The following is a 27298-nucleotide window of genomic DNA, read 5'->3' as shown; positions in this document are numbered from 1 at the left end:
TCATCGGCCTGTAGTTCTCTGGGTCACCCTTTCTCCCTTTCTTAAAAATGGGAGTAATGTTTCTGTTTCTCCAGACACCAGGGACTTCACCAGACAACCATGATTTTTCAAATATGATGGAGAGCGGCTCGGCTACCACATCAGCTATCTCTCTCAGAACCCTAGGATGGATATCATCTGGCCCCATGGAATTCCATACATTCAATTTCATGAGGAGATCTCGGACTTGTTCCACTGTTACAGTGGGATGGAATCCACTCCTCTCACCCACACCTTGAGATTCAGGGTCCTGGCAGACATGGGGAGCCTGACCACCAGTGAAGACTGAGGCAAAGCACTTATTGAGCACCTCAGCTTTTTCCATGTCTGAGGAAGCCACTTCTCCATCCTCATTTATCAGAGGGGGAACACTCTCCTTGACCTGTCTCCTCCTCCCTATGTACCTGAGGAACCCCTTGTTGTTATTTTTCACATCCCTAGCCAAGTTCAGCTCAATCTGTGCCTTGGCTTTCCTGATCCTATCTCTACACATGCAACATACACGTGTCCCCCTGTCATGGACACGGATCCACAGATAACTCTGTGACACTTCGAGAAGAGAAGGCTCCAGGAAAACCTCATTGCAGGCTTTCAGTACTTGAAGGGAGCTTACAAGCAGGAGGAGGACTGATTTTTACATGGCCTGATAGTGATAGGACAAGGGGGATGTCTGAACCCTTCTTTTTTTTGGCTCAAAGCTTGCTTTCTGAGGTAACTTTTGTGATAAGACTCTAACTGACTTACCGTGGAGGCAAATGGTGGGTGTCGCCGTGTGGCAATCAACATCACCATAAGAACATTTGAAAGCATTTCCTTCAGAGCTGTGTGCCCCAGGAAGAGAGTGCTCAGGAGTGTTTACTGGCAGAAGATCTGGCCTGTGACCAAGTAGCACCAGCTTGGTATGGGAGACTGCGGAATGATACCATAGTATCCTGTGAAAAACAGGATGCAGGTGGGCACCTCCCTGCTCCCTCTTATCTGCTGGCAAGGCCTGGAAGATGGGAACAAAGAAGTTTTCTGCTGAGATACCAAAGCCAGAAGCTGCCACTCCAGAGAGAGCTGACTCAACCACTTTGGATTTGAACTGTCACTCCAAAGAGAGATGACTAGACCAATTTGGACTTATTTATAAGTTCGTACTGCTGTTGGATGCAGTCGTCAACCAAAGCGGTTGGCAACCGAACAACAAGCCCCGATGACCCATCCTGAAGTAGATCAATGTCTGCGCTACAAACAACGCTGGACCCCTGGTAGTGACTATCTCTCTTGCTTTCTACAAAGACTCCTTGCTTTTTTAAATCTCTTTTCTATCGCCCACCTTCCCTTCCCCATCTCCCTAAGCTACTAGGATTTGTAATGAACTGGTCGGGCAAACATTTGACCCGTTGTGTCTTAATCTCGCCATCGGGTATACATATATTAAAAGAACCCCTTCTCCCTCCTGTAAATTGGAGTGAGACAGGGGAATGGTTTTAAATTAAAAGAGGATAGATTTAGGTTAGATGTTAGGAAAAAATTTTTTACTCAGAGGATGGTGAAGCACTCAGACATGTTGCCCAGAGAGTCTGCAGTTGCCCCGTCTCTGGAGGCATTTGAGGCCAAGTTGGATGGGATACTGGGCAGCCTGATTTAGTGGCTGGTAACCCTGCCCATGGCAAGCAGGTTGGGACTAGATGATCATAATGTGTCAGGGACCTAAAGGCCCCTGACTAAAGAATGATCGTGGGATGGAACAAAGTATCCTGACAGTTTTAAAGGAACCAATATTTGTGGCTGTAGCCATAATTATCTTGTTTTATAGAGAGAGCTGACCCTGGTAGTTTACCTTGTTTTTGCGAAGACTTGTTTTGCAAGCAGGTGTTCCACTTGGGCTCTGTATCACACATTGGCCACACGGGTACAGTGTGCAAGTGGAAAAAACCCTGCAGACCCTGGGAAGAATAAAAGCAGGAGAGAGAGGCTGTGGTGTGAGAGGAAAAGTGCACTTTCAAGCAGGGGATGCCCTGCTGGCACTACCTACCTACTACTGAGACAGAGAAGATTTAGGTTAGATATTAGGAGGAAATTTTTCACTCAGAGTGTAGTGACACACTGGAACAGGTTGCCCAAGGAGGTTGTGGATGTCCCATCCCTGGAGGCATTCAAGGCCAGGCTGGATGTGGATCTGGGCAGCCTGTCTAGTGGTTGACAACCCTGCACACGTTAGGGAGGTTGAAACTGGATGATCTCTTGTCCTTTTAAACCCAGGCCATTCTATGATTCTATGATTCTATCGAATCTATCGCCAGCATGTTTCTTCTCTCTCCTTTTCAGCAGTTTGCTGTCTCTCAAGGGTCGATAAGTAATAGTGCACTTGCTTAGGGAGTTTCTGCTTCCCACTTGTGGGGATTATCTAAAATGGATGCCTGTGTGTGTATGAGTGTGTGTATGTTGAATAAAACCCGCAATCCTCCGTGCTGCTCTGAATGCATAGTTTGCTTGCCTCTGCTCCTGAGACATCCTGTCTCTCAGATCCAAACATACCCTGAAACACATATCTTTAAGGTCCTTTCCCACTTAAGTTATTCTATGATATGACTCTATAAATAAAAGGAAAAAAGATATGAGAATAGTAGATCAACATTAAAAATGTAAAAAAAACCCCACAGTTTTATTGAGATATTAATACGTGTTTTATTTTTTTACACCATTCATTATAGCTTTGTTTGAAAATATCCTCTAAAATTGCTTTCAACTGTTGAGTAATAATAGTAGGATTTCACTGTCCCCTGCTCAACGTGTGACAAAGAATATAGGTTTCCAATGAATCTGGGCTGTGAGGAAACAGCCTTAAGCTATACCTGGATCAGATGTCATTGTAGGTGTCAGGAAGAATTTATTCACATGGAGTAGCTAGACTGGAATGGACTTCCCAGGAAAGTGGGGGATTCCTCATCCCTGGAACTATTTAAGAAATGTGGATGTGGCACTTGAGGATGTGGTAGACTTGGTGTTGTGGACTTGGTGATCTTATGGGTCTTTTCCAATTTAAATAATTCCACGATTCTAAAATATGTGGGCTGATTTTATGTTTTTTTTTTTTTTTTTTACAAAAAAAATACAGTAACATTTTATAATTTATCCAGAGAGAATGAAAAATGTGAATTGAAAAATAGTTTTCATCATTGGGTGTCATTATTCTTTTGCTGATCAATCTTCCACTGTGGGACAAGATCTGAGCTGCCTCTTACCTCCTCATCCATGAAAAATTTACATTGCTTCTACCAGCTGCTCTTATGTACTGTGCCAATGCAATAGTTTTCCCTAAAGCACAGGTTACTTTTTTCAGCTTGAAGGACGGAAGGATATAAGAGGTACACTGTGGTATTTTCTGCCAGTTATTTTTTTTTTTTTACTCAATTTTAGGGTTTATACATAAAATCCAGTTCAGAGTAGCAGTGAGTAGACATAAATTCCTTCATATATACATACGAATTTCCAGGTCCAGACAGACTGTATGCAACATTTACCTGACATTCCCCATCCATCTAGGTACCCTCTGTATTCAGTAGAGAGGAATATGTGTTTCTGTATTGTGTTTCAGATCCTACGGGGATTAAATTGCCCTTGATAGGTACAAATCTTGTTTCATTAGTAAAGATGAAAATGAGTTCTGAATTTGCGCACTATATCCTTTGCAGGAGGTTAGACTTGTTTTTTTAGAAATTTGCTTTAGGTTCAAGGATTCATTGTGAGGATGAAGAACTTCCATCCTGCTACAAGTTAATTTTCAAGCATTTAAATATGCTAACAGATTTGATTTGTTTGTGTTTTTGTCTTGAGGTTTTTTTGTTTGTTTCTTCTTTTTGTTAGCAAATGCCTATGACAAAGTTGTGTCACACTTTGCTGTGACAGTCAGTTCACTACCAGACGAATATTTCTTTACTAGTCTCTGATATCTAAAGTGAAGCATGCTTGCCTTTCATACTTCATGACTTCAACTCCTTGAACTATTAATGCAAACACATTTAACATATCAAGAAATTGATATCTATCATATCAGCTATTACATTTTGTCCCTTTTTATGTTTCTTTCCTTAGTAAACAGTCCAGCTCATCCTGATTCTCTAAGACATTTATAATGATCCTTAAAAGATGAGATATGAGAGGCATCAATATAAGTACTGTAGACTTCACGGCCAGAAATGCAATTAGGCTCTTGAGAGTAGTTCAAGGCATTACTTTATTCATGAGCTAAAGACACAGTGACTGCTGAGTGAGCAGTGATCGTAACAGTATACCCAAAGGGTTTGAAGCCTCTTGGAAGATATACTAAAAGCTTTTAATATTCTCTCAGCTTATAGAAAATTCCTTCATTATTTGGTGTGTTAAATGAATGCACTCATCTAAAAATCTGTCTAAAAGTAATGGTTTTTTTTTTTTGGAATAACTACTTAGAGAATAAAAAAGAGTGGAGAAAAAACCCACATGATTTGAAAGAAAGTTATTTTACTTCATATGCATTAGCAAAACCAGTGTCAGTATAAGATTTCTTTTTTCTTTTTAATGTAAGGGAACAGGGTTGTAAGTTAAAGATGCTATCAGAGAATATGGTGAAAAGGAGTTACTGCAATATAGAAGAGCTCCAAAAGAGAAAACGATAAATAGGAAATTATTGAGAATGACATCTCATTTTTGCAGTCAGTCCTTTTCAGTGTGGATTGCCAATGCAAAGTAGGAAACCATTTAGAAAAGTAAACATTTTTAAATATCCCTAGGCAATGAGTTTCTTCGGCTGATCTCAGAGGCCTTTACTTCTCTTTAATGCAGATAAAATGAAGATTAAACTGAAGAGAAGAATGCTTATTTAACTTTCAGAAGATCATTCTATTACAATCAGGTTTGTGAAGTCATGGTCTTTGGTCACCTTTCTCCCATCTGCACCAGGAAGTACTGCTATTACCAGGAGGCATTTTTTCCTAATGAGTTCCTACAAGACATATTTAGATTTGGGTCACTGCAAATGGGGAGTTGTCAAATCTAATGGCTTCTAGATTAAGCAACATCAGTGCTCATAAATGTTTCAGCCTAAATATTTTTAATCTAGTGAGAGAATATTTGTCTGGTAGCTGGAAGAGAATGCACTTAGACCATCCTTCCCCTCTACAGGTAAGTAAGCTTCATTTTGTCCAATGAAAAAGGCTTGTAATTTATTATTATTTAGTTTCATTTCAACTTGAAAAAAATGATATCTGCTCTTCTGTTCTAAAAGGAAAGAAAATGTGGTGCCATTTTAATGCTTTTCACATTGTCACTTATGTACTTAAAATTGACAGCATGATGGGATATTTTGCCTTCAGAATTGTTGGCATTCTTCAGCTTAGTCTGCAATCACACACAGTTCAGAAACACGTGGATTGCTGGTACTTTAGAATTAGCAGACATTGCCTATATGTTGATAATGTAGTGATCTCTGAGCTTTCTGCCACACAAAGTTATCTATGAACTTGCAATAAAATATGGGCAAATGGTTTCATTTTCAGTTCCTTCAAAATTTACTAGTAGACCTTACCTTTAATTTACTTCCCTTGAATACAAAGTGCATTTATTATTATTTATTTGTGCAATGGATTTGCAGAGTGTTCAGATGATGTTATAGGTCACTTTGTGTGGTTGAATCTGTAAACTGTTAATTGTATGCCCCCTGCTGTGTTTTTATTGCCTCACTGTGTGAAAAAAATCTATTGGCTTTCTCTCTATAGCTGACAGAGTACCTGTCAAACAGAGAAGGATGCCAAGCTTACAAGCTGAACAAGCTCCTGAAGCCTACTCTGATGCTGAAGCTGTCTTACACTTGGAAGTTGGGCTAAGATAGCTCAAGAGCTTTATACTATTACAAGAAGCTCCATTTATGGTGTAGATGAGGGTGCTCATTCAGCAGCAACAAATAAAAAGCCAGAAGTTATTCAGTTTCTCCCAGTACAATGCAGGGAATGTGTGGAAATCACGTGTCAAAACATGTGAAGAAGTCAAACTTGCAGTCTTTCAGGAAAATATTTGATTTTTTGTCTTCTCTCATAGGTTTTCTAGTCACAGACTGTAAAATCATCTCCTCTTAAAATTTCCTGAAAATACCCATATTTTATTGCAGCAGATTTGTCACTGGTTAAGCTAACTTACCTACAGCAAGTCTCTGTGGTCTTAGCTTCTAATAATATGAGGGAAGTATAAAATACTAAATGCACTTCCCTGCTCATTTGCAAGTGAATGAGTAATTCCACTAGCTAATGTTTATATCTGACTTTATGACTTCAAAAAATACATTAAACAAAGTGCTTATAGCTGTTGCGATTTGAACATATTAAAATACATCATAAATACGTAATGTTTGATAATAATAAACAAAAAATATAATATTAAAATCAATATTTAAATATTGAACAGCAATTGAAAATAAGTTTTATTTAGACTTTTTAGATGTAAACTGATGGAATTCCAAGAAACTATAAAAACTTTATGCTCCAAAAAATCCTAGGGAAAATTACATCATAAAGTTGAGGAATTTAGCTAGCCAGTTGTGGAGATCGTAGTGAAATTAATGCTTTCCTCTGTTCAGAAGAGCAAGGTAGTTTTCAAAAAAGTGTTTCTTTCCAAGAAAAGTTGGATAAAAACTGTCTGTTTTGCCTCGTGTTTTTCTTTTTTTTGGTTGTTTTTTCTTTTTCTTTCTTTCTTTCTTTCTTTCTTTCTTTCTTTTTCTTCTTTAAATATAATATTTAGTACATATGATATGATTTGCTAGGTGGTTTTTTGTTGTTGTTTTTTGGAGCAAGATATTTGAAGGAGAAGATTATACAATTGTAAGGTAATCATTCTTACATTCCCTGCTTCAGTTTTAATACACAGTATAAGGAAAAGATTTCTTTTTAGTAACATCTAACATAAGAGATCACGATCCAAGTAAGATGTTTGGCAGAAAATATCAAAATAGGAACTATGTAATTCCTGGACTGTCCACATTTTTGAGGTTTGGAGATGTTTGCATCTCCATGGGTGGCTAAGCACATCTGGCCTTTGTTAGTAGTCTGTAGGGACTCCCAGTTATTATCTCCCAGAGTTTTATATTACAGAGAAATAATTTCTAAATCATAACCAAGTTCTCAGGTAATTTATTTCTGTTTTCATAAGGTATTTTGGAAATTTCTATTAAATTAACTTAGTAAAAAGAAAATGTATGAACACACATGTGTCTGTGCACTCACTTAAATACTAGAGATTAAATTCAACATCAAATTAACAGTTTTGGTGGCTAAACTCATCTTTAGTATGAATGAGTTCCTGTGTATATAGGGAAGTTCAAAGCAAATGAAATTAGTACATGTCACAGCTTTAAATAACATCATTTTACTATGAACGTTAGTAACTAAACCTTTTGGAAGTATATTCTTCACGTTACCAAATAGAATATTGGTAATGCTAGTGCTAGCACATGGTAGACAAACCTAGGAGGATTCAAACTCAGATCTCAAATCTCAGCTTTCCTGTGGCTATTTACCTTATTTGCCAATAGATACAGAATTCCTTAAGTTATATATCTTAGTCTCTGCTACTCAGCTAGTGGCTGTTAAGAACAAATTTCTACCTAGTCTGTCTACGTAATTTAGTAGAGGTATGTATTAAAGGTGAGAGTATAAAGAATCTCCCATAATTTGAGATGATATAATAATTTAAAAGTGATGTTTTGCTAAATGCTTGTTTGACAGTGAGGAATATTCCTTTGGAACTAGGTGAAGATTTGTAGAAACTTCCTAAACAAATGTGGTGATGTGGGACATAGATCACTTAGTTCAGTGTGATGAAAGCAGTTTCTAGAGGATCTGTGATGTGATAAAAGTTATTCTTCTGCATTGCTGCTCGTGATAATACAGGCTGAATAAGATAAAACAAAAATCATTAGAGATTTCATTCTGTCATGGAGTAAAGAAGTGACACTCTTATGTCCAATGAGAGATGAAGAAAAACAACTGGTGGCATCCTTTGCTATGTAAAACTACTGCAGTCTTGTGCAAATGCAAATTTCACACCACTAACATGTACGTGTCTCTGCTCTTCTACGATGTCTATCGAACAAGTCATAATGTGAACAGTTCATACCCGTATATAATGCCCATCTGCTGGCGTCCAACAACCCTGATAAAGCAGGTTCCCTAGAGTAGGCCACACAGGAACTTCTGGGCAGCCTGCTCCAGTGCTCTGTCACTCTCACAGTAAAGATTTTCCTCATGTTCCTGTGGAGCTTCCTATGTTCCAGTTTGTGCCCTTTGCCCCTTGTTCTGTTGCTGGGCAATGCTGAGAAGAGCCTGACCCCATCCACTTGATTCCCACTTATTAGATACTTAAAAGCATTGATTAGTTCCTCCTTCAGGCTTCTTTTTTCCAGGCTGAACAGTCCCAGATCTCTCAGCATTCTGAAGTGTCAGGCACTCTTTCCAGCTTTTATCATCAGCAAATTTGCACAGGGTACATTGTATCCATTCTTCCAGGTCATTGATGAAGATGTTTTGTTTGTTTGTTTTGGTTTTACTTTGTTTTTATTTTTTAAAAAGATATTAAAGGCAATTTTACGCATGGAGTATCTGACTGCCCTGATAATTTTCATCTTAATTGCTGTTTTTCATTCCTTATCTGAGCTGGTTAGCTAACAAAAAATCCCTCATGAATATTTCTGTGAATATATACTGATATGCTATGCTGTTATTCTGTGTATCTTATTGTATATTATTTAACTGTATTCTGACAAGTTACTTTATTCATGAAAATGAGTGCAAGTCCCACAGTATGTACGTGGTCATTGAAAGGTCCATACCAGTAATATATTCTGTGCTTTCACTAGTTATCTGTTGTTACGTACCTGTTCAAACATATCCATCAGGCTCAAAAAGCATTACTATATGACTTTAGTAAAAGATTATACGTCATGAAAGAATACCCCCAAATTAAAAGGCTGTTCTGAAATGTCGAAGGCTATAACTCATTTGAATAATCTGATCAACGATTAAATATTTACAGTATGGATAATTAAGATGGTGATAAAAGCATAAAGAATCACAGACATAGTTAAAATGAAGAATATTTTGAAGTGCTTTGTTAGTTTCTAATAAGATTTGTTTACAAGTTCTGACCTTGTTTGTCAGTGATGTTAATAAAGAAGGGAGAGAGAGAAAAGAAGCAAGAAGCCAACAACTGTTCTGTGCTAATCCTGCTTTATACAGGTGCCACCTCTACTGATTGGGCTGGGACTGGTTGGGAGCAAATTCACAGTGAAGCCTACTATATCAAAAAGTTCATTAAATCTAGTTATTTGAACAAGCATAGAAACACTACACTACACTTGATCTTAGCCAAAAGGCAGTTTCTCTAATTTTAGGAGCATGGGATTTTTCTTCTAACTCTTCTGTCTTTAATAATACTTTTTTTTACAGCTACCATCATTGATAGAGTTACAGTAATATGTCTTTCTATAAAAATATTTCACAGTTTTATTACTCTTTGTGACCTAAGAATTTTAATATCTATAAACCATATATATTTTTTCTCTAATTTCTTAAATTTGGAGATAATTAATGCCTGTTTCTTCATCTTTATCTGTTAGGGCTGTTCTTGGATTTGATGTAATCTCCATTATAACTTTATAAACCTTGTATGAATTGCTTTGATGTTCCCTTGCATCCAATGAGAAGACATTCAGATTTTCAGTCCTTTTTATAATACATATTTTTGTATTATAAATTTTGGTATCACTTTGGCTGCAATAGCAGGTACTCAATCAGCAGCAGTTATGCTGCTTCCAAGATATGGTGCCTAGGCAGAATGAATGCATTGTGCTGTAGGAAAACACTTGGACACAGGGTCACCCTGGCAGTCGGCAAAGGGAAAAGACAAACCCCCGCCCGCCCGCGTGGGAAGCAGCAACTCAGTATGAGTTCAAACAGCTCCATTTTATTAGGGCAGCAGCCCTCTCTTATATAGCACACTTGTTTACAAGCCAGGTGCCCCACACATATCAAAACAAGATAGGTGTTCCACAAACATCAAAAGTGTCTCACAAGAAAGTGTCTCAAAACGATATCATTTCTCAGGCTATTTTGGACCACAGCACCAGCTGTTAATTAAAGCACTACAAGCAGTAAATTCCACACATACACAGCTTACTTCTTATCTAAGGTCATACCGTAAATCTTTGAGAAAAGTCAGCTACGCGCTACCAGGCATGCACTGTTTCCCAACATTGTGCTTAGTACATTTCTACTTCTTCACTTACAATGCAACGCATGAAGACTTTACATTTCTATTTCTTGGCAAAATAGTTTCCAAAACCTCTTTCGTACAAGAGATATTAAGGAAATTTAACATCAAACCAGCCCCAACCCTCTAGCCACGTGGAGGAAAAAAAAAGAAACAAGCAATTGATATTTTGAATAGTGACAGAATAGGCTTTTAATTTGATATTTATTATATGCTGTATATAGTATTTTATAACATTGTATATACTCTATATTATTAATGATATAATATTATATACTTTAAGTTTTATGTAATTAGTCATTTGAAAAACTCATCTTGAGAAAAGGTAAATTCAGTTGTTCTTGCCATCTATTTTTACATTTCTGCTTTATAATATGTTTAGGCTTATTTCTAAGAAAACAGTTATAGACCACATAAACACAGAAAGTTACACGTATCCCCAGTTCCTGCTGGACACAGTTCTCTCTTTTATGTTACCCTACTTAGTGATTTGTCTCCCGTATTTCCAGCCAATCCTCTTTCTCTTCATGTTAAGAATTAGATACTGGAAAATTAGTCGTGTATATGAAATCTGGTTGTCTGAGCAAACTTTGTTGAGTATGAACTGCACCTGATCTTGGAATAATAAGAAATCAAAACTACTTTTCTCTCTGCTGCTGCTCACATTTTGGTCTATAGATTTACCATTTCTGTCAGTGGTAATAAGCAGTTTATTCATAGGAATTTGGTCAATAAAGAAGTTCCCACTAACAGATGTATTGTCTTGTAGCTGTCTGCTTGTCTGCCCTCTTGAACCTGCTTCAAAAACTGCTAGATTTGTGGACAAATGGAGTGTTAGGAGTGCAACATTAGAATTATTTTTGAAACATTATTTTTGAAACCCAGATAACAAAATGTGCTCTTCTACATTTTAGTGATTCATTATTGTTTAGCAAAACCTCTGCAATCCTCATTTGAAAGGCTTTATATTACCCAGTCAGTTAAAGCAGTAACATATCTGCAGATAAAAGAATCATGTAAGACTAGACATTTGGATATATATGTGACAAAAAAAAAAAAACAACCCACAATGAGAAAAATTATCATCTCCTTGTTTATACCTTTATCTCTCCATTGGTAGATTACATGATTATATCCCTTACTTAACAGAGGGTGATCTTATCATTAAGAGCCTGATCCATGTAAAAGATGACTTTGAAAACACATAAGTGCTCAGATCTGAAATACCATTTCTGAAGTTTCATGTTTATGTACCATCTCAGTCTAGAAATCTCTAAGGGACCTAGATTTCTGAGTTTTTCTCTCTTGCTTGTTAAGTATGCTTGCATAGCTAAAAATGTTCCTCTTGACAGGTCTGATGTAGCCATAACTTTTTCACAGACAAAGTAGAAGTAGGCTAAGCAAGGTATGATTAATATTTCCTTGCCTTAAACTGAGATGTAAGAGCATTAAAATAAGCAAAAATACAATTTTTTTAATACCATAACATTAACAACAGTGAGACCAGTAATACACATTTTGTAACTCAGCTAAGCATGAAAGTGATATGTAACTGCAAAGAGGCAAATGGAGATCTGTAATATATTTGCTCAAGCATAGCAATTTGTGCAAATAGTAATATCTTCAAGATAAGAACAAAGGAAGTATAATGGCAGAAGTCTGATACAATTGTGATAATTATGCAGAACAAGCAGAAAAGATACTTGGTGCAAGTGCAAGGCCCTGCACCTGGGTCGGGGCAATCCCAAGCACAGATACTGGCTGGGCAGAGAATGGCTTGAAAGCAGCTCTGACAAGAAGGATTTGGGGTTGTCAGTTGATGAAAGAAAGCAAGATGAGCTTACAGCGCAGAAGGCCAACTCTATTCTGGAGTGGAGGAATTGTCTCTTAATGTGCATTCACAGTGTGCAAAAAGCTTTTCCCAGCTGATACTTCCCAGTGCTTCTGTAGCACAACTAAGTAAGAACTAATATTGTATTAAGAGATTCCTGAAATCTCACCCAAGGCAATTGTTTTACAGACTTGAATTAGATTATAAGGACAACTAAATACCTCCTGTTTAAATGCATCTACAAAGACCTAATTGCTTCACTGTGAAAGGACTTTAAGATGAAGCTTTATTCCATTTCTGGCTTTTATTTAGCTTTTAATTATATATTATGCTCTGACAAAAGTAATGTAGTACACAGGCAAGTTTTTGCTGTGCTGCAGATAGCAACGTGTAGGTATATTTAGCAAATCCAATAACACTTAACTACTCATACTCAGAACATTTAAAATGTATAAAAGAGTGAAGATAAACCTCCTAATTTCTTCAGTAGCACACAATAGCAGATCTCTCGCAATCTCAGGCAGATTGGTCCTTGAATTTTATAGACTGATTCATCAACTGAAATCCACCAAGTTATGGGCTAGAGTTGGGGAGGTATAAATGAGTGAAAACCTGAAGATTATTTTCTTTTTTTTTTCAGTTTTTCAATTATTATTTTAAATATATTTCAATGAGTTTATTTAAGATTCTAAATTTATAGATAAGATGAAATCAGTGGTGAACCCTCTGAAACCAACTGTACTCAAGTGGAAACTGTATCTTCATATTTTCCCTAGGAAAGGTCAGGTAGTGGGTAACATGGTAATGGAGGCTGAGTGGGAAAGACTCCCACATCTCTGTAGATGTTTCTTCCAATGTTACAGAATGCAGTGTAGCTGAAAGAAACTATTCAAAAAAGACTGTTATATCTCCAGAGCAATCTCACGTCCTCCTTAGCTCTTGCTTGCAAGTTCTTGCAGCACAATTTTGCTGAGAGTTTTGGCTGAATACAGATGGTTTCTGAAAAGGTGATGGCACAATCCCCTCACATTTTAGTAGAAGCTGAGTGAAGTAGGCTGTAACTTCCAGAATTAGCCAAAGTACTGCTGTGACAGATTCGTGAAACAGTCTGTGGTTATATAATGTGGTTACATAATGTGGATTCAGTGGTACAGGGATTAAGTTATAGTTGGTCAGATACACACTGAAAGGCTCAGTTCAAGGAAGACACTTAAGTACAGGCTTTAAATCAGCAAAGTTGAAATCCATTAACACATGGAACTTTTAAGTCAGCATCAAATATTAAATGACTACTTAAATATTTTGCCAAATTCGGATAGATTACCTAAATTGGAATGACGAAGGGCTTTGCTGGAAGAGCACTTTGTAGAAAGCCAAGACATAGCCTTTTCTTTCTACATGGTTAATGTGCTGTGATTTGCTTCTAAGAATATTTCAGTCTGCATCCCAAAGGTAGAAGAAGGCTTCTTAGTTCTGCTAATAGATGAAACAAATATCTGTTCTAGTAAGAATTAGAGTAGATTAGGAAAATGCCTGCAGATTGCACACTTGACTGGTGGTGACCTCTGTGCGCTGAGTTCAGTGAGACCCTAAATTTAGTCTTCTGTTACCTCTGTCTGTTCTTGTCTTATTTAGTGTCATTCTTCGGCTTCCTCATTCCTATCCACTTGAGCCCTTGACTCACTCTTTCCTTTCCTGCCTTGAATTTGAAAGCTACTTATTCCTTTTCCTTCCCTATCATAGCAAATTTTATCTGAATCTGTGCCAAAATATTCATTCTCTCTACATAATATTTATTTCCTTGCTACTAAATGTCTATGCTACATTTACTCCAGCAATTCTCTCTGCCCATAGTAGAGAAAGAAAAAGACCATGGCATGGCATAAAACTCATCTGTGATCTTCGGCTCTGATTAATAAACACCAAGCTCTCATGCTCATTGAGATGATGCCCATTGGCACTTTTCCAGGCAGTGCACAGGCCCTACTTAGTGCATAGCATATGCCGAGGACATTCTCTATGAGCAGCAAGAACAATGCCAGGACAATTTGGTTCTTTTATCCTGTGCTGTTGTTCAATACTATATATATATTGTTGATCCCTCAGAGACCACCAGATGCTCTTATGACACAGATCCAGGTACCCATCACATACTCAAGTATTTTGCTATAAAAACATCACTCTTGCTCAGATGGGTTACAGTACAGCCCATACATCAGATATTTTCATCTGACCTGTTATATATTTACATTTTACAATGCCTTTGGGCTACAGCAGTTCTATTTGGGGCTCAGAGAGGGCCCAGGGCCAAGCTCCACATAATGCTTGGTTTAGAAAGAGCACTGTGGCTGTGAGCCAGTCTGTGTCTTAAACAAAAATGTTTCTCAGCCTGCTTTACAAATTAATGTGCATTTATAGTAAGGAGAACCAGGAATTGGCTTTGCAAACACATCTGACTTTCCCAGCTGCATCTTCTGTTCAGACACACCTAGGGTGAGTGATATGCCAAAGATACTCCAGATGAGGAAATGCCATGGAGTCATTAGCTTTACTCATAGTGTTCAGAGGACATCAGCACACAATGTGTCTTCAGCTAGTCACCATGAATGTTAAACTTGAAAAATCTAAGTAGTTCTATCCCCAAACAGACATTGCCACCTTGATGCATGGTTACAGTTAAGCCTAACAGAGAAAAACTTTGTTTAGTTTGCTTATCATTTTTATGAATTTTAAGAGGTGAACTGTGGTTGCCACTTCTCCTCCTTGTTTTTCTCCTTAACGTTTCAATCACAGGGGCAAAATTTACCACTTTGACATGGATGAATGTCTCTTATAGTTTCAAGGCTTGTTTATATATTTTTTTCCAAATACGTTAGTATCATACCTATTGGTGGAAAAAGCACCAGTAGGTGGCTCTATAATTCCTGAATAATCAGCAAGGAAGACTTTGATAGCTTTGACTTTCATGAGCAGATTTAATTTGGTGACACCAATGGCAGGAATAAACTTCATGCCAACTTGCTGAAATGGGACACTTCGGTTTGTTATGTCATGTTGTTTTAAAATGGCCAGTCTGTCCTCAACCCACATTGACCTTGAGGACTTCCTGGTGAAGCAACAGGAATGCTGTCATCCTACACAGGGAATGATTCCAAATAAATTGGCAGCAGGATAGCACCCAGCTTACGGGAGTGGGCAGAATTACTACGTGTCGCCACGCCCTGCTCACTGCACAGTGACAAACATGAAGACACGGAGGCTGCTACAGACGCCCAAGCTCAGCAGTGCCATATCCTGGGAAATGTGAATAAATCTGAAGATAGCAGAACTTTGCAGAACATATGTCTGCACTGAAATTAACTGCCAAACACTCAGAAAATTTTGTTTCTCTTTTGCTTAAAAAATAAATCTGACTGAGAAAGGGAAAGATAGAAGCAAGAAGGAAATATGCTGAAGAAAAACAATTGCTACAGGTAATTTAGATGAGGTATCAGGATTTCCTATCTGTGCAGTTTCCATTCCTGAGCACAGAATCAAGCTGTACTTCCAAGGACATTTAAATGTGCATCAGTGCTTCTGGCTGAGATCTGCTGGGCTTCCTCCTTGTATTCATGTTAAACTCCTTTGGGGATGAGTAAAATTGACTGTAGAAACAAAGGGGTTTTGAAATTTTATATTAATTAGAACAAAATGGAATGGATAGAAATGGAATATCCTGAGTTGGAAGGGATCCACAAGGATCATTGAGTCCAACTGCCTGTGTGGATGCTGAACCCACCACAGATAACAAATGTTGTCTGTATCTAAATGTGAACTGGGGCAGTTAAGGAAGAAAAAGAACAGAAAACAATTCCGTTTCTAACGAAATGAAATGAAGTTGTTTTGTCTGTACTAACTAAGGTTATTGCTCTGTATGCTTTGTGTAAATCCAAAACCAAAATACAAACTGTACTGAAAATTTTTACTAGCAGTATTCTGTCACGTTACATTGTAGGATGTTGATATTTAAATATCAACATTAAATATTATGTCAATAACACAAACTAATTAATGCTCTACTTTCTTATTCTTTTCCCTTTTTCTTTTTACTTTTTTCTGTTTTTTTTTTCTTTTTTTTTAATAAAAGCTAAGATATTCCCTAAGCCCTTTACTAGCTTCTCTTGGCATTGGCAATAATTTTCAGTGTAGAGAAAGTAAGACTAGAATGGAGAAAATTCATATAACACTATTCTTTATTTTCCTGCAGAGAAGCTGCATATGGAGAGATCATTCCATTTATATAATGCAGTAAATTTTTGTGACCTTTCATTTACTTAGAAAAGGCTGCAATATCTCACAGCATTCAGTATTCAGCAATGGTATTATGTCAGGAAACAACGATCTTTTAAATAATCTGAGGTTGTATAATGTGCAAATACAGACATATTCAGCTGGGTAAAAGACAAACCTGAGTTTTAGGTCATCTATGCCTTTTCTAAATGTTTAAATGTTTTTTAGATTTACCTTATTAATGACAATTAAATACGTTTTGCTTCTATGGAGAATAATATTATAAGAATAATGGAGATTGAGTTATGCTGCATTCACTAAGAACAGTCAATCTAATGGAATAGCTGATGTGTGGTAAAAAATCTCCCTGATAGCTATATTCAACTTCTGCCCTATGGCACATCTGAGATAACAAGATTGCAATATGTGAATTAAACATGACTCTGGGATTCAAATACCTTAAAAATAAGGGGGTGAGGGAGACGTTGCTGCTACATACAGCAGCAACAGTGATTTATGACATAAACAAACAAACAAACATAATACTAGCTTATCAGCACACATTTACTATTTAATCTTCACTTTTTCCAACAGTCAGTCTGAAACGAGGCTACCTCTGAATCTTCCAGCTTTAACCAACTTTGTAGACTTGATAGAGGCTGATGGGGAGATGCTTCTTCATTCATGGAGGGTAAGCTATATTATACTTATCCTCATTTCATTCCTGGATCAGGAGCATGTTTGAACACTGTAGTCATATTACATTTCAAAATTAGAATTCAGTGTTTTATGGCCTGTAAAAACCATTCTCAGGAAGTCACATAATGAATATAGTGCAGAAAAATCTTTTTAAGGTTAAAATTACATTTAATAGCTCTTGATTTTTTTTCTAGATTTCTTGATCTACTGCTAGGGAGTGCCTGCATATCATTTTTTTTTCATTCTAACTACTAGCTTGTTTCCATGATGTGAATGGTGTTAATCATTAATTGAGAAACATGCAATGATTTTTGTAAAGTACCTAAAAAAAACCCTAAAATACTAACTTCCCAGTAATTTTAATTTAAATTTTAGACAATAAGTTCTATGATTCTCAGCAATATACAATATTAAGACCAGATTTTTCAAGGTTCTGAATGATAACACTTGACACCCCTTATCCATATTGGTGTAATAAATGCTAAGTATTCAAGCAGATATTTTCCTTCTCACCTATAAAATATATATGGTATACACTCCATATAAAACTGTCTAATGTTTATACATTTAAACTAATATATAGTTTAAACCTATAGTGGAAAACAAAAATAATGTATTGTGGGCACAAGCAGAAGTCTGTTAGTACGGAACTTCCAAATACTTTGGAAAAAAATCCCAAAAGACAACACAGGCAATATTGTTGTGGTATTAAAAATAAATATATATATGCATAGAAACATACTTTCATGTACACAAACTAAGCCATTCAAAAATAAATAAATAAATAAATAAAGGAAAAGAAAAGAAAAATGCTCTATTTAATCTCCTTACTGTGATTGCTTGCCATGATTATTATCAGGTTTTCGCAGTGTGTTTTTTTTGGTTCTTTTCTTAACAGAAGTCTTTTTTTGTTGTTGTTATTTTTGTCTTTGTTTTTTAAGGATTTCCTGCTTTCTGAACTGCTTGTATCCTTATCCTTTATCAAATAAGATTGGAGAGAACTCAAAGCAGATGGCATAAAATAATCAGAGTAAGAAACAAAGCAAATATTTCAGAAGGAACTGTGAGAAAGCCATTCTATGTGCATAATGCTAGGACATTTCTCAGCCTACATCCACGCTATAATTAGGTATAACATGGGATCCATGGCTTGTAATGCTTTCATAATGCAAACTCAGAATGATTTAGTACAAAATCTAGAAATTGTACAGATGGACATCTTTATTTTTTGGCACACTGGGGAGTCTTTATTTTAAAAATATTTTGATATATTTTTTTAAAGCTTTTTGATGTAAAAATATAGAATAACATAAATATCCAGTCATTTGCATTGAATTGAATCTGTTTTTTACTGCTGTATACATATGCTCTGCTTTATATAAAAGTATGTTAATATAGCATGCATCTCTTAAGATCATTCTTGACACCAATATTGAGTGAGAAAATAGCCTTTCCCCATAAAAGTTTTCTGTGGATGCTCTTTAAGGAACATTCTTATATGTGAAAATGGAAAGTATGTTTCTCTAGGGGACTGCTTGTACCACTGACTGAATGAAGAATACCACAGACTCCACAAACACTGCCAAGAATGAGTGACTAATGACAACATATCCGTTTATGAGCCAGTAGGAAGTATGTACCTTATACAGATCTCTCCAACAGCAATTTTTCTATTGATTTCAGGAAACTGAGTGAAATGAATGACACAAATAAATATGTTAATAACAAACAACAGCCTAGTAAAATTTAGGTTTAGATCAGATTTCCAATATTTGCTCATTTGAGGGATATACTGGCACCTCAGCAACAGGTCAGAAATCACATAGAATTCAGATAAAGTAGATCAGATTTCCCACCCCCACCTCACCTGTTTAAAAATGAGGTGAGATACATGGATTAATTTGTTCAAGCAGATGTTGTTGATTAGACAAATATATGCAAAAAGTCCTTGCATAACTGATAAAGGACTATTCTTACAGGTCAAAATAATGTGACCTGGGATTCTGTGGACTGGCCATCTTTAGTTTTAAATAAATATGCTATATGACGAATCTAACTTCAAGCAGGTGTCTTAACAGTGAGAATTTATACTTATTATAGTTTGTTTCCTATTCTTTATTGAATAATCATAGAATTTGTAGAGTTGGAAGGGACCTTTAAAGATCATCTAGTCCAACTCCCCTGCAATGAACAGGAGCATCCACATCTAGATCAAGTTGCTCAGGCCTTCACTTCAAAAGTCTCCAGGGAATACACTGCTTTCTTTCTTTCTCTATGAAGAAAAATAATAATAATTTTAAAAAAAGGAATTTAGAACTTCTGATTTAGGAACAAAAAAAGTACATTAATCAAATGCTTCACTTTTCTAACCACTACCTTTACTAAAGACTATCTTCCTCTTGTCTTCTGGGCTTTAATGGAGGCTCATGATTCCAAAGAGCATCAATCCACTTGACAGTAACAAGCATATTGAGACACTATAAACTGTCTCAAGGGCGAATTAAGGAAAATCATAAGAACAGCAACAACAAACATCAACCATCATATATATATTGTTAGCAAAATAAGCATAGTTCTTCAAAGGAATGAAATAGAATTTTCATATGAGGTTTTGATGAATAACAACTGTTTTGGAATCTTAAATGATAGAAAACTGACTTCGTTATTAGGGATCTAAAGAGAAATGATATGTAGGAATAAGTTCTTTTTAAAAGCTATGCGTTTGATCATTCCTAGCCCCTAAATTACCCCTAAATTAAACAGTAAGGGGAGTTGAAAATACATGATTTTATATTTATTCACAGAATAAGCATAAAAAGTAAGATGTAATAAGAAACCACATTCCTTGTACAAAGCTAAATGGTTGAATACTTTTTAAATAAACTGCTGAACACGACCTTAATTATTAATTATAAAGTCAACTGAACCTTATATTAATTATATAACAGCTGCTGCTGCAGGCCCACAATCAAGAGTCTGCTCATCAGTGAGCAAGGGTACTTGCTTGGGGAGTTTGGGGTGATAAATACTTAGTTGCTACTGAGCTGAATTGTTTGAAGATCTGCCTGAAAAAATACTTCAGAAAGTGTCAAATGACAGTTTTAATAAGAAACTGTTTCTGGTAACCAAGATTTGCTAAAGAGATTGAGCAGCACATGAGGAGTTGGTTTAACAGTAAGAGTATGTATCTTTGCAGTGATTGAAATAGTCCTTGTAGTACTGTAGTGCAGTAGTACTGTAGTGCAATCTATCAAGCCATTCTAAAACGGATAAGGAATGCTTCTTAGTTGTAGACAACAACTATTTGAAGTAATTGCATGTCCAAAAGAACTTATATCCAAAACCGCAGGAACACTGTGGGCTTTTTTTGCGTCTTAAGGTTTACCAAAATGATGTCCAATAACAGACCACAACTGACTGCAGGAGAATGCCAACAGCTCACACAGCTCAGCAGAAGGAATACTTACGGACTTTGCTACTCTGTCTTAAAAGCAACAGAAACAGCACTTAAAAATAAGTGCTGGGTCTGAAGAAATAAAATATTCCTACTACACTGCTAAGTAAACACTTTACTATGTAAAAGTGTGCTTAAAATTCCTGAAGCTGATGATCTTGTTAAGATTTTACTTCCTCAAATCTCATTTGGATTCTTTCTTGTTTGTGTTTTCAATGTAGAGGTGAAAATCACAATGTGATAAAATTCATAATACATGTGTCTTATGAAAGTAATTGGAAAAGATATTCATCTTGATCATTACTTGGGCAATTTGATATAAACATGTCTGGAAGGATTGTATCTATAACTCAGAAAATACATATCTGAGGAGCACCCTGAGGAGCAGGGAGTAAACCCTGAACAGCTAAAAGCCAGTTTTCACTGAGGATTGTTTTCTTACTTCGGAATTGAAACATTTTCTATTTTGTCTACCATAGAATCAAACAGCAACAAGAAGCTAGACTTGTCCAGTGTCTGGATTTCAGTGTACATTTCAAATAGATAACAGCACACCACAAAGTTTCAGGTTACTACACAACTAACACCTTAAATAAAGTAAGATGAATATTCCAAAGTGACTGCAAATGCAATGCACATGGTGTATGTAGTATGTAGTTAAGCTGGGCGAGTGGAAGTTAGCCAAAATACCATATGAGATGGAACATGACTTCCAAGCTTCCTTATATGCTTACAGCATTCAGGGTTCTTTCCTTTCTATCTTTGCAAAAATCTATAAAATTCACATTTTAGTGTTCTGCATCTTAAAATCTCAAGGCAGGTTTTAATGAACTGATGATATATGCATAAAACAATGTCAACTTTGGATTAAACCATTACTTTTTGCATATCTGCTTCCTGTTAAAATCAGATCCTATTTTAAGAACAGATCAAAGTGTTTCAGTTCTAGTTAGTGTTTCTCTTGGGAAGGAGAACTAGGAAAGGAATCAGAGATGTGAATTCTACTGCAAAGTCAGCACAGAAGCACAGTGACTGAAAAACCAAAGTTGGAAAACATTATGAAAAAAAATATTCCTTTTACTGGCTGTTACAGGCTTGTTTTCTTGTCTACTATACCCTACTTCACAATATCATGTCTGTTTTATGATTTCACATAATGTACGATAGCTTGCTGTCACCATTACTGGGATTACTGCTGTATATGTAAATGAGAATTTTTGTCAGCCCTGTTGGTTTAAAGACTTCTTCTTCAGAAGCTCTTCCAATTAGTATGTGAAGAACCACATGAATGGAACTGAGGTGATGACTAGATGAACTAACAGTCACAGCACTGGAACCCACATCCTTTAGTACTAGGCAGTATCGTAGCTTTGTATGGAGTTAACCTCTTGAATTCTGTGGGGTCAAGATTTTAACCATGGAAACCCCTAAATAAAGTGCCAGTGGAATATGATGATGTTGCTTGACACTGTACAATGCACTGCAGCATTTTGCTATTATTGTAATCCAGACTGCTGGATTCTTCAGTACAACAAACATTGTAGTGTCATGCAGTACATTTGTCACCGCATTTACTTGTGTGTTTTATTTCCCTCTTGTATGGTCTATGTATTGTATCACTTATTTGATGTATAGAATATATATATGAAGAAAGAGAATGTATATAAAAATTTGCAGTAAAAAGTGTGAATATGTACAATAAATTTGTGATGAATTTGGACTGTAAAATCAAATATAAGAGTGGATAAAAAAGATTTGATCATTTCAATATTGAAACTGTCACTGCCCACAAACACTGTGTTGACTTATCTCTCAGTAACTTACATAGCTGTCTAACTTTGGCAAAAAACAGCACTTCTTTAAGATAAACCTGTGAGATTTACAAACAGAACAGCTCAAAGGAGTTGCAAAATAAAGTCAAATGTGTGATGATTTTAAAGGAAGAAGGAATGTAGTAAAAATGATAGTAAGTATTCATAGCAGTAATGCTAATGCTAATAGTACTAATAACCATAATAAAAAGAATTAATTTGCATTTTGGGGAACACAGATTTTCCAGAAAGAACTCTTGTTGTATTGAATTAAACAGTGTTTGAACATAACGTGGCAATATCTGAACACAGTAGGTAAAAATTTTTCAAAAGTTTCCAAAGTCAAGGTCAACCAAAAGCTGGATAGGTGAATATCATGAGAGTGAACCAGGGTCCTCTGCATACTTAATCTGTAATGCTTGAAGAGCCAAAGTTCCCCATGACCACAGGAGGTATAAAAAAGACATCTTTTTACTTCCATATTCTGAAACACCCTTTATTTCATGATTTATTGTGACAACAGTAAATCACACTTTAAAGTTCATATTTTCAAACAGGAAGTAGACAGCCATTTGCTTTCCTAGGAATTTGATCTCACAGGTACTTTTGGGAAACATTTCTTATGTCAAAAGCACTCTGAAAGATTAGCCTTCTAAAACTGGAGTTATTAACTTCCTTTTCAAATGGTACTGGCACTGCCCTTCACATCTGCATGAGAAATGGTTCCAAAAATTTATATAAGCTCTGTGTTCAGTTGTCCCATCAAGATTTAGAAGACTGAAACTCTTCTGTGAAAACAATAACAACAATTAGCTATCTTACTTTGGCACGAGGATACTCATTATTGTTCCTTTGAAGCTACCTAATGACACCATGCCCCTATTCCCTGGCAAAACTCGACACCAGAAATAAAGAGAATAAAATGTCACTACTTTGTTATTAGGGCATACATTAAAAAGAGGGGTAACTGAGATTGTGTTTTCTGTGCTGAGGATTGTTAATAAATTTTCTTTAAAACAAAAATCATTTGGCAAAATATATAAATGTCTTGAGCTGTGGGAGAAACACAGGTCTCCACTTCCAAGCAAGTATCCCATCAAGGTGGAAAAACAGGATGTCTCACAAGTTCATACTGTTTTGTATTTTCAGCCCTAAGATCTCAGTTTAAGTTTTTCACTGTCACACACCTTTGACTGGAGTGGAGGATAACTTGATTATGCTCAGAGAGTCAATGATGAAAGCACACACCTATTGTAGCTTTTTCTATCCGTAGTCTTCCTAAGTTGAAACAAGCATCTGAATCTATGGCTTCCAGATCTCTGTAAAGGTTTTTAAACTCCAGATGACTGTGACAGGCATTAGGTCCCTGAATTATAGACCCCTCTAAGAACTAAATAATATTATTTATTTTTGGGACTTGCATTTTAAAATCTTATTTCTATGCAAAGTCTTAAAATAGCACTGTGAAGTACTATGTCTTCTTTCCCACTTGTCCAATAATTTCATAAAACGAAACAGAGACCAATGTTCTGAACTAGTAAGGTGGACAGATAAAAAATGAGTAGGCATTGGATTAGGATTAAAGTGGGACAATACAAATTAATTTATTCATGAGGAACTGTCATGGTTCCTCATGGAAATCATAAAACCATAACAGGAACATTTGTTTATATTCTTACTTTTCGTTTCAGATTCATCTGGATGAAAAACTGAACATTTTGGATTTCCTCCATAACTGAATAGACCACTGCTAAGCTCCTCAGAAGTTGTCATTTCCAGGGGGATATTAGTCTGGTAGACCAGCTGCCAAAAAGCCATGCAGGTGAGCTGGCAAATAATCAGTCAAATTTCAAGAACTTAACTGAAGATGACTTATTCTATGTGAAACTCCCTTAAAGTGATGAATAAGCAAAGTCCAGTGACCCCCAAATCAGTCCCTTTCTTTGTCAACAGCACTTCCTATGTACAAGTGATTCTGTGACAAGTAGCTGTTGATAGCACTACATGAAAATCAGCTCAATGCATGTCCTTGCCAGGTATGTGAAAAAACATGTTGTTCTGCTTCTTGTGGAATATGGAAATAGAAATCTCTCAGCCTCCTGGCCAAAACCAGGCTCTAACCACAGATTTCACAAGTAGGACAGCACACTTTCATTATTTGGTGTGAACGTGTCAAGGAAAAAAATGAATGTTAAGTCTCTGAGACAGCCAGTACATCTGGCTTTTATCTTTCTGACTGCCTCACTCAGGAAGGAATATGGTTATTTTTAAATCTAGGGTCCGTGTGTGGAGCCAAATAAACAGAATTCTACAGCCGGTTCAAGGATAATAGGAAAAGATTTTAAACACCCTAAATTGTATAAACTTATTGTCTGCTAAATCCTCTCCCCAAAAGAATCAAAGACTTCATTTGTTCTTTAAACACTCATTACAACTTTAGTCAACCCATCAGAGCCTTAAAAAAGTAACGTGTAATTTTACATACCATAATGCAAATAGCAAATTACAAATATTCTTCATGACGGTCTCAGGAACACATTATGGCACCTAATAAATTAATTAATTGGGAGTGTTCAAGCAGCTCTAAGTTACAAGCCATTGAATATATGTCCCACCAAAATAGCTTAGCTAAATTGTGACCAGAAAGGTGGACACAAACTCCCAAAACTTCTGTTGATTTGTTGTCCATCTCTTCTTCTCTTTATTGTTTCTTTAGGTTTTCATCTCTTCTACTCAACTATTTTGGGTGTGTTTTTTAACTCTTAAACAGTGTTTGGGAATGAATATGTGATTTTGGTAGACGCTGTGGAACTATGGTTACTAGAGCTTTTTTGAAGGTGGTAACAACCAAGTCAACTCATTCTATAGCTTCTACAGGATGCTAATTCTCCCTGAATTGACTGCATGACTGATCTGCAGCTAATTACAGATTCTTTTTTTTCACTTGGATTGATGTCTAAAATGATGCTAAACAATAAAATGACTTTTTTTTTGTTTAACTGATAAAAGAGCTTCCTCTTTCTATCAACATTTTGTGTATTTGCAAAATAGGGCTTGATCGGTACTTCGGATGATGGAGATATATGAAGCTTTTCTTGATTTGCTTAATACGTACATTTTAGGGAATATCAGTATTTAAGTATAGAAGAAAGTAGAAATTGAATTATTCCTTCTTATTTCTTAACTGTTTTGATTAGTGTTCTGCTTTTCATCTAATCTCAACATTATTAACTTTAGCAGGTATGATAGATGAAACTCGTGGTATACTAAGGAAAGACCTTTAAACATCATTTTAGCAAAGTTACCCCAGAAATTATGTTCATATTATTTAAATAGTTGTAACAGTTAATATGTTTTATAATTGTTTCTGGATCTGAACAGATGGGATTTTCAAATAAATACCAGATGAAAGGAAAAGGCAATATAAGAATTGGAAGCTTGTGGCAAAATAAATGGTCCAAACCTCAGAGCTGTATTTGAGTTTCCTCTTGTAGGCAAAGTATGCTTCTAATATTTTTCCACTGATCGAAAACTTCAAGTCAGAGATGTTTACCTTCTTTTTTTTTATTTATTTTGCATACATTTATTTCCTGTGAAATTATTAGCAAAATTTTAGACATGTAAATGCTTTATCCTCTGTTGATCTGAGATGGGATCTATGGCAATATGCCTGTTTAGTGGTGTGTATATTCATATTACATACTGTAAATCACATTAACTTGACATTAAATAATTATCTACAGCTATATCAGACATATCTGACACTGGTTATCATGATTTGTGTTTTGTATTCACCCTTTCCAAAATATCTCCAGTTTCCACTTTACTTTCTGCTTCTTGTTAACATATTCATCATATCTTTGTTAAATTAGTCTTTTCATGTAAATCAGAAAACCAGGGTGTTTTTTTTTCATGTCACATACTATTCTGGTTCTCATCAGCAGTCCCAATTTTTTTAAGTGAAAACAGATGAAGCCTTTCTGAGAAAGTAGTGAAAAAACAATATGCCTTTATGACTGTAGGAAAACAGCTAAAGAATTATTTTCTCTTTGTTTGAATATGCTATTCATTTTTTCAGATCATAGGGATCAGATCCTCAGCCTGAGTTAAACCCCTCTCTGCTGCTCTTGTGTGTGGTGTACACAATGTCAAATTGAAGGAATAAGTGTTGTGGTTTTTTTTGTTCTTCTGAGCCAAATTCTCTTACCACCTGGTATTAATCCAGAACTCCTACCCTCTGTCATACACTGGAAATGTTTTGGCCCTAGGGCAGCATGAATGAAAAACTTTTTGTCCTCTTTCCTACTGTCCTCACCTTACTTTACCTCTGCTGGGAGAACAAGCCCCTCAGTACTGTGACCTGGACTCTCAAAGCTCAGTAATGAAAGGCAAATCTTTGACCCAGTAAGAGCAAGGTGCTTTGGCTATACACAGGTTTCTCATGTAAAACTGTACATTATATTTCTTGATTTAAATGCTCATGATCACCTACCATGTTCTCATACTGCTATGAGGTGGGCTTTCACAAAGAACCTCTAGAGAAGCACCAAAAATAAATGAAAAATAAAAAGCAATGTGCAAAAGGATAAGCTCCTTGAATTGCTTCCGAACCCATGAATGCTGCATGATAAGCCCGTAAGGGGTATGTATAGAAGTTTTTGGACATTATGTGGCCTCATCTTAACTGGGAAATAACATCTGTTCGGAGACTATAGTCTCTATACAAGAGGCACCCACTTTGATTAATGTGGTTATGCCTATGTGTCGATGAAGAAGTAACCACTACATTAAAATCTTTGTAAAAATCTTGAGATAGTTTAATTGAAATAAATTATTGTTTAAGAGAATAATAATTTGCTACTAATGATCCCATGGAAAACTGGAAGCTCTCCTTGCAAATTCTAATCCCAAGAT

The 27298-nt window shown here is 36.1% G+C and overlaps 1 long non-coding RNA gene across 1 annotated transcript in view; it reads left to right on the top strand.

Annotated features, from left to right (window-relative positions):
• Nucleotides 4849-27298, top strand: part of LOC110402025 — a 45618-nt gene continuing 23168 nt past the window's right edge. Inside the window, exons 1-3 of the long non-coding RNA XR_002440829.1 lie at nt 4849-4918; nt 17015-17111; nt 24076-24206. This is a non-coding gene — a long non-coding RNA (uncharacterized LOC110402025). The remainder of the gene's footprint in view (nt 4919-17014; nt 17112-24075; nt 24207-27298) is intronic.

The sequence above is a fragment of the Numida meleagris genome, chromosome 6, assembly GCF_002078875.1.
Source record: "Numida meleagris isolate 19003 breed g44 Domestic line chromosome 6, NumMel1.0, whole genome shotgun sequence".
NCBI classification, from domain to species: Eukaryota; Metazoa; Chordata; class Aves; order Galliformes; family Numididae; genus Numida; species Numida meleagris.
The sequence above is the reverse complement of the archived record's forward strand: the minus strand, read 5'-3'. Positions and strand labels throughout refer to the sequence as shown.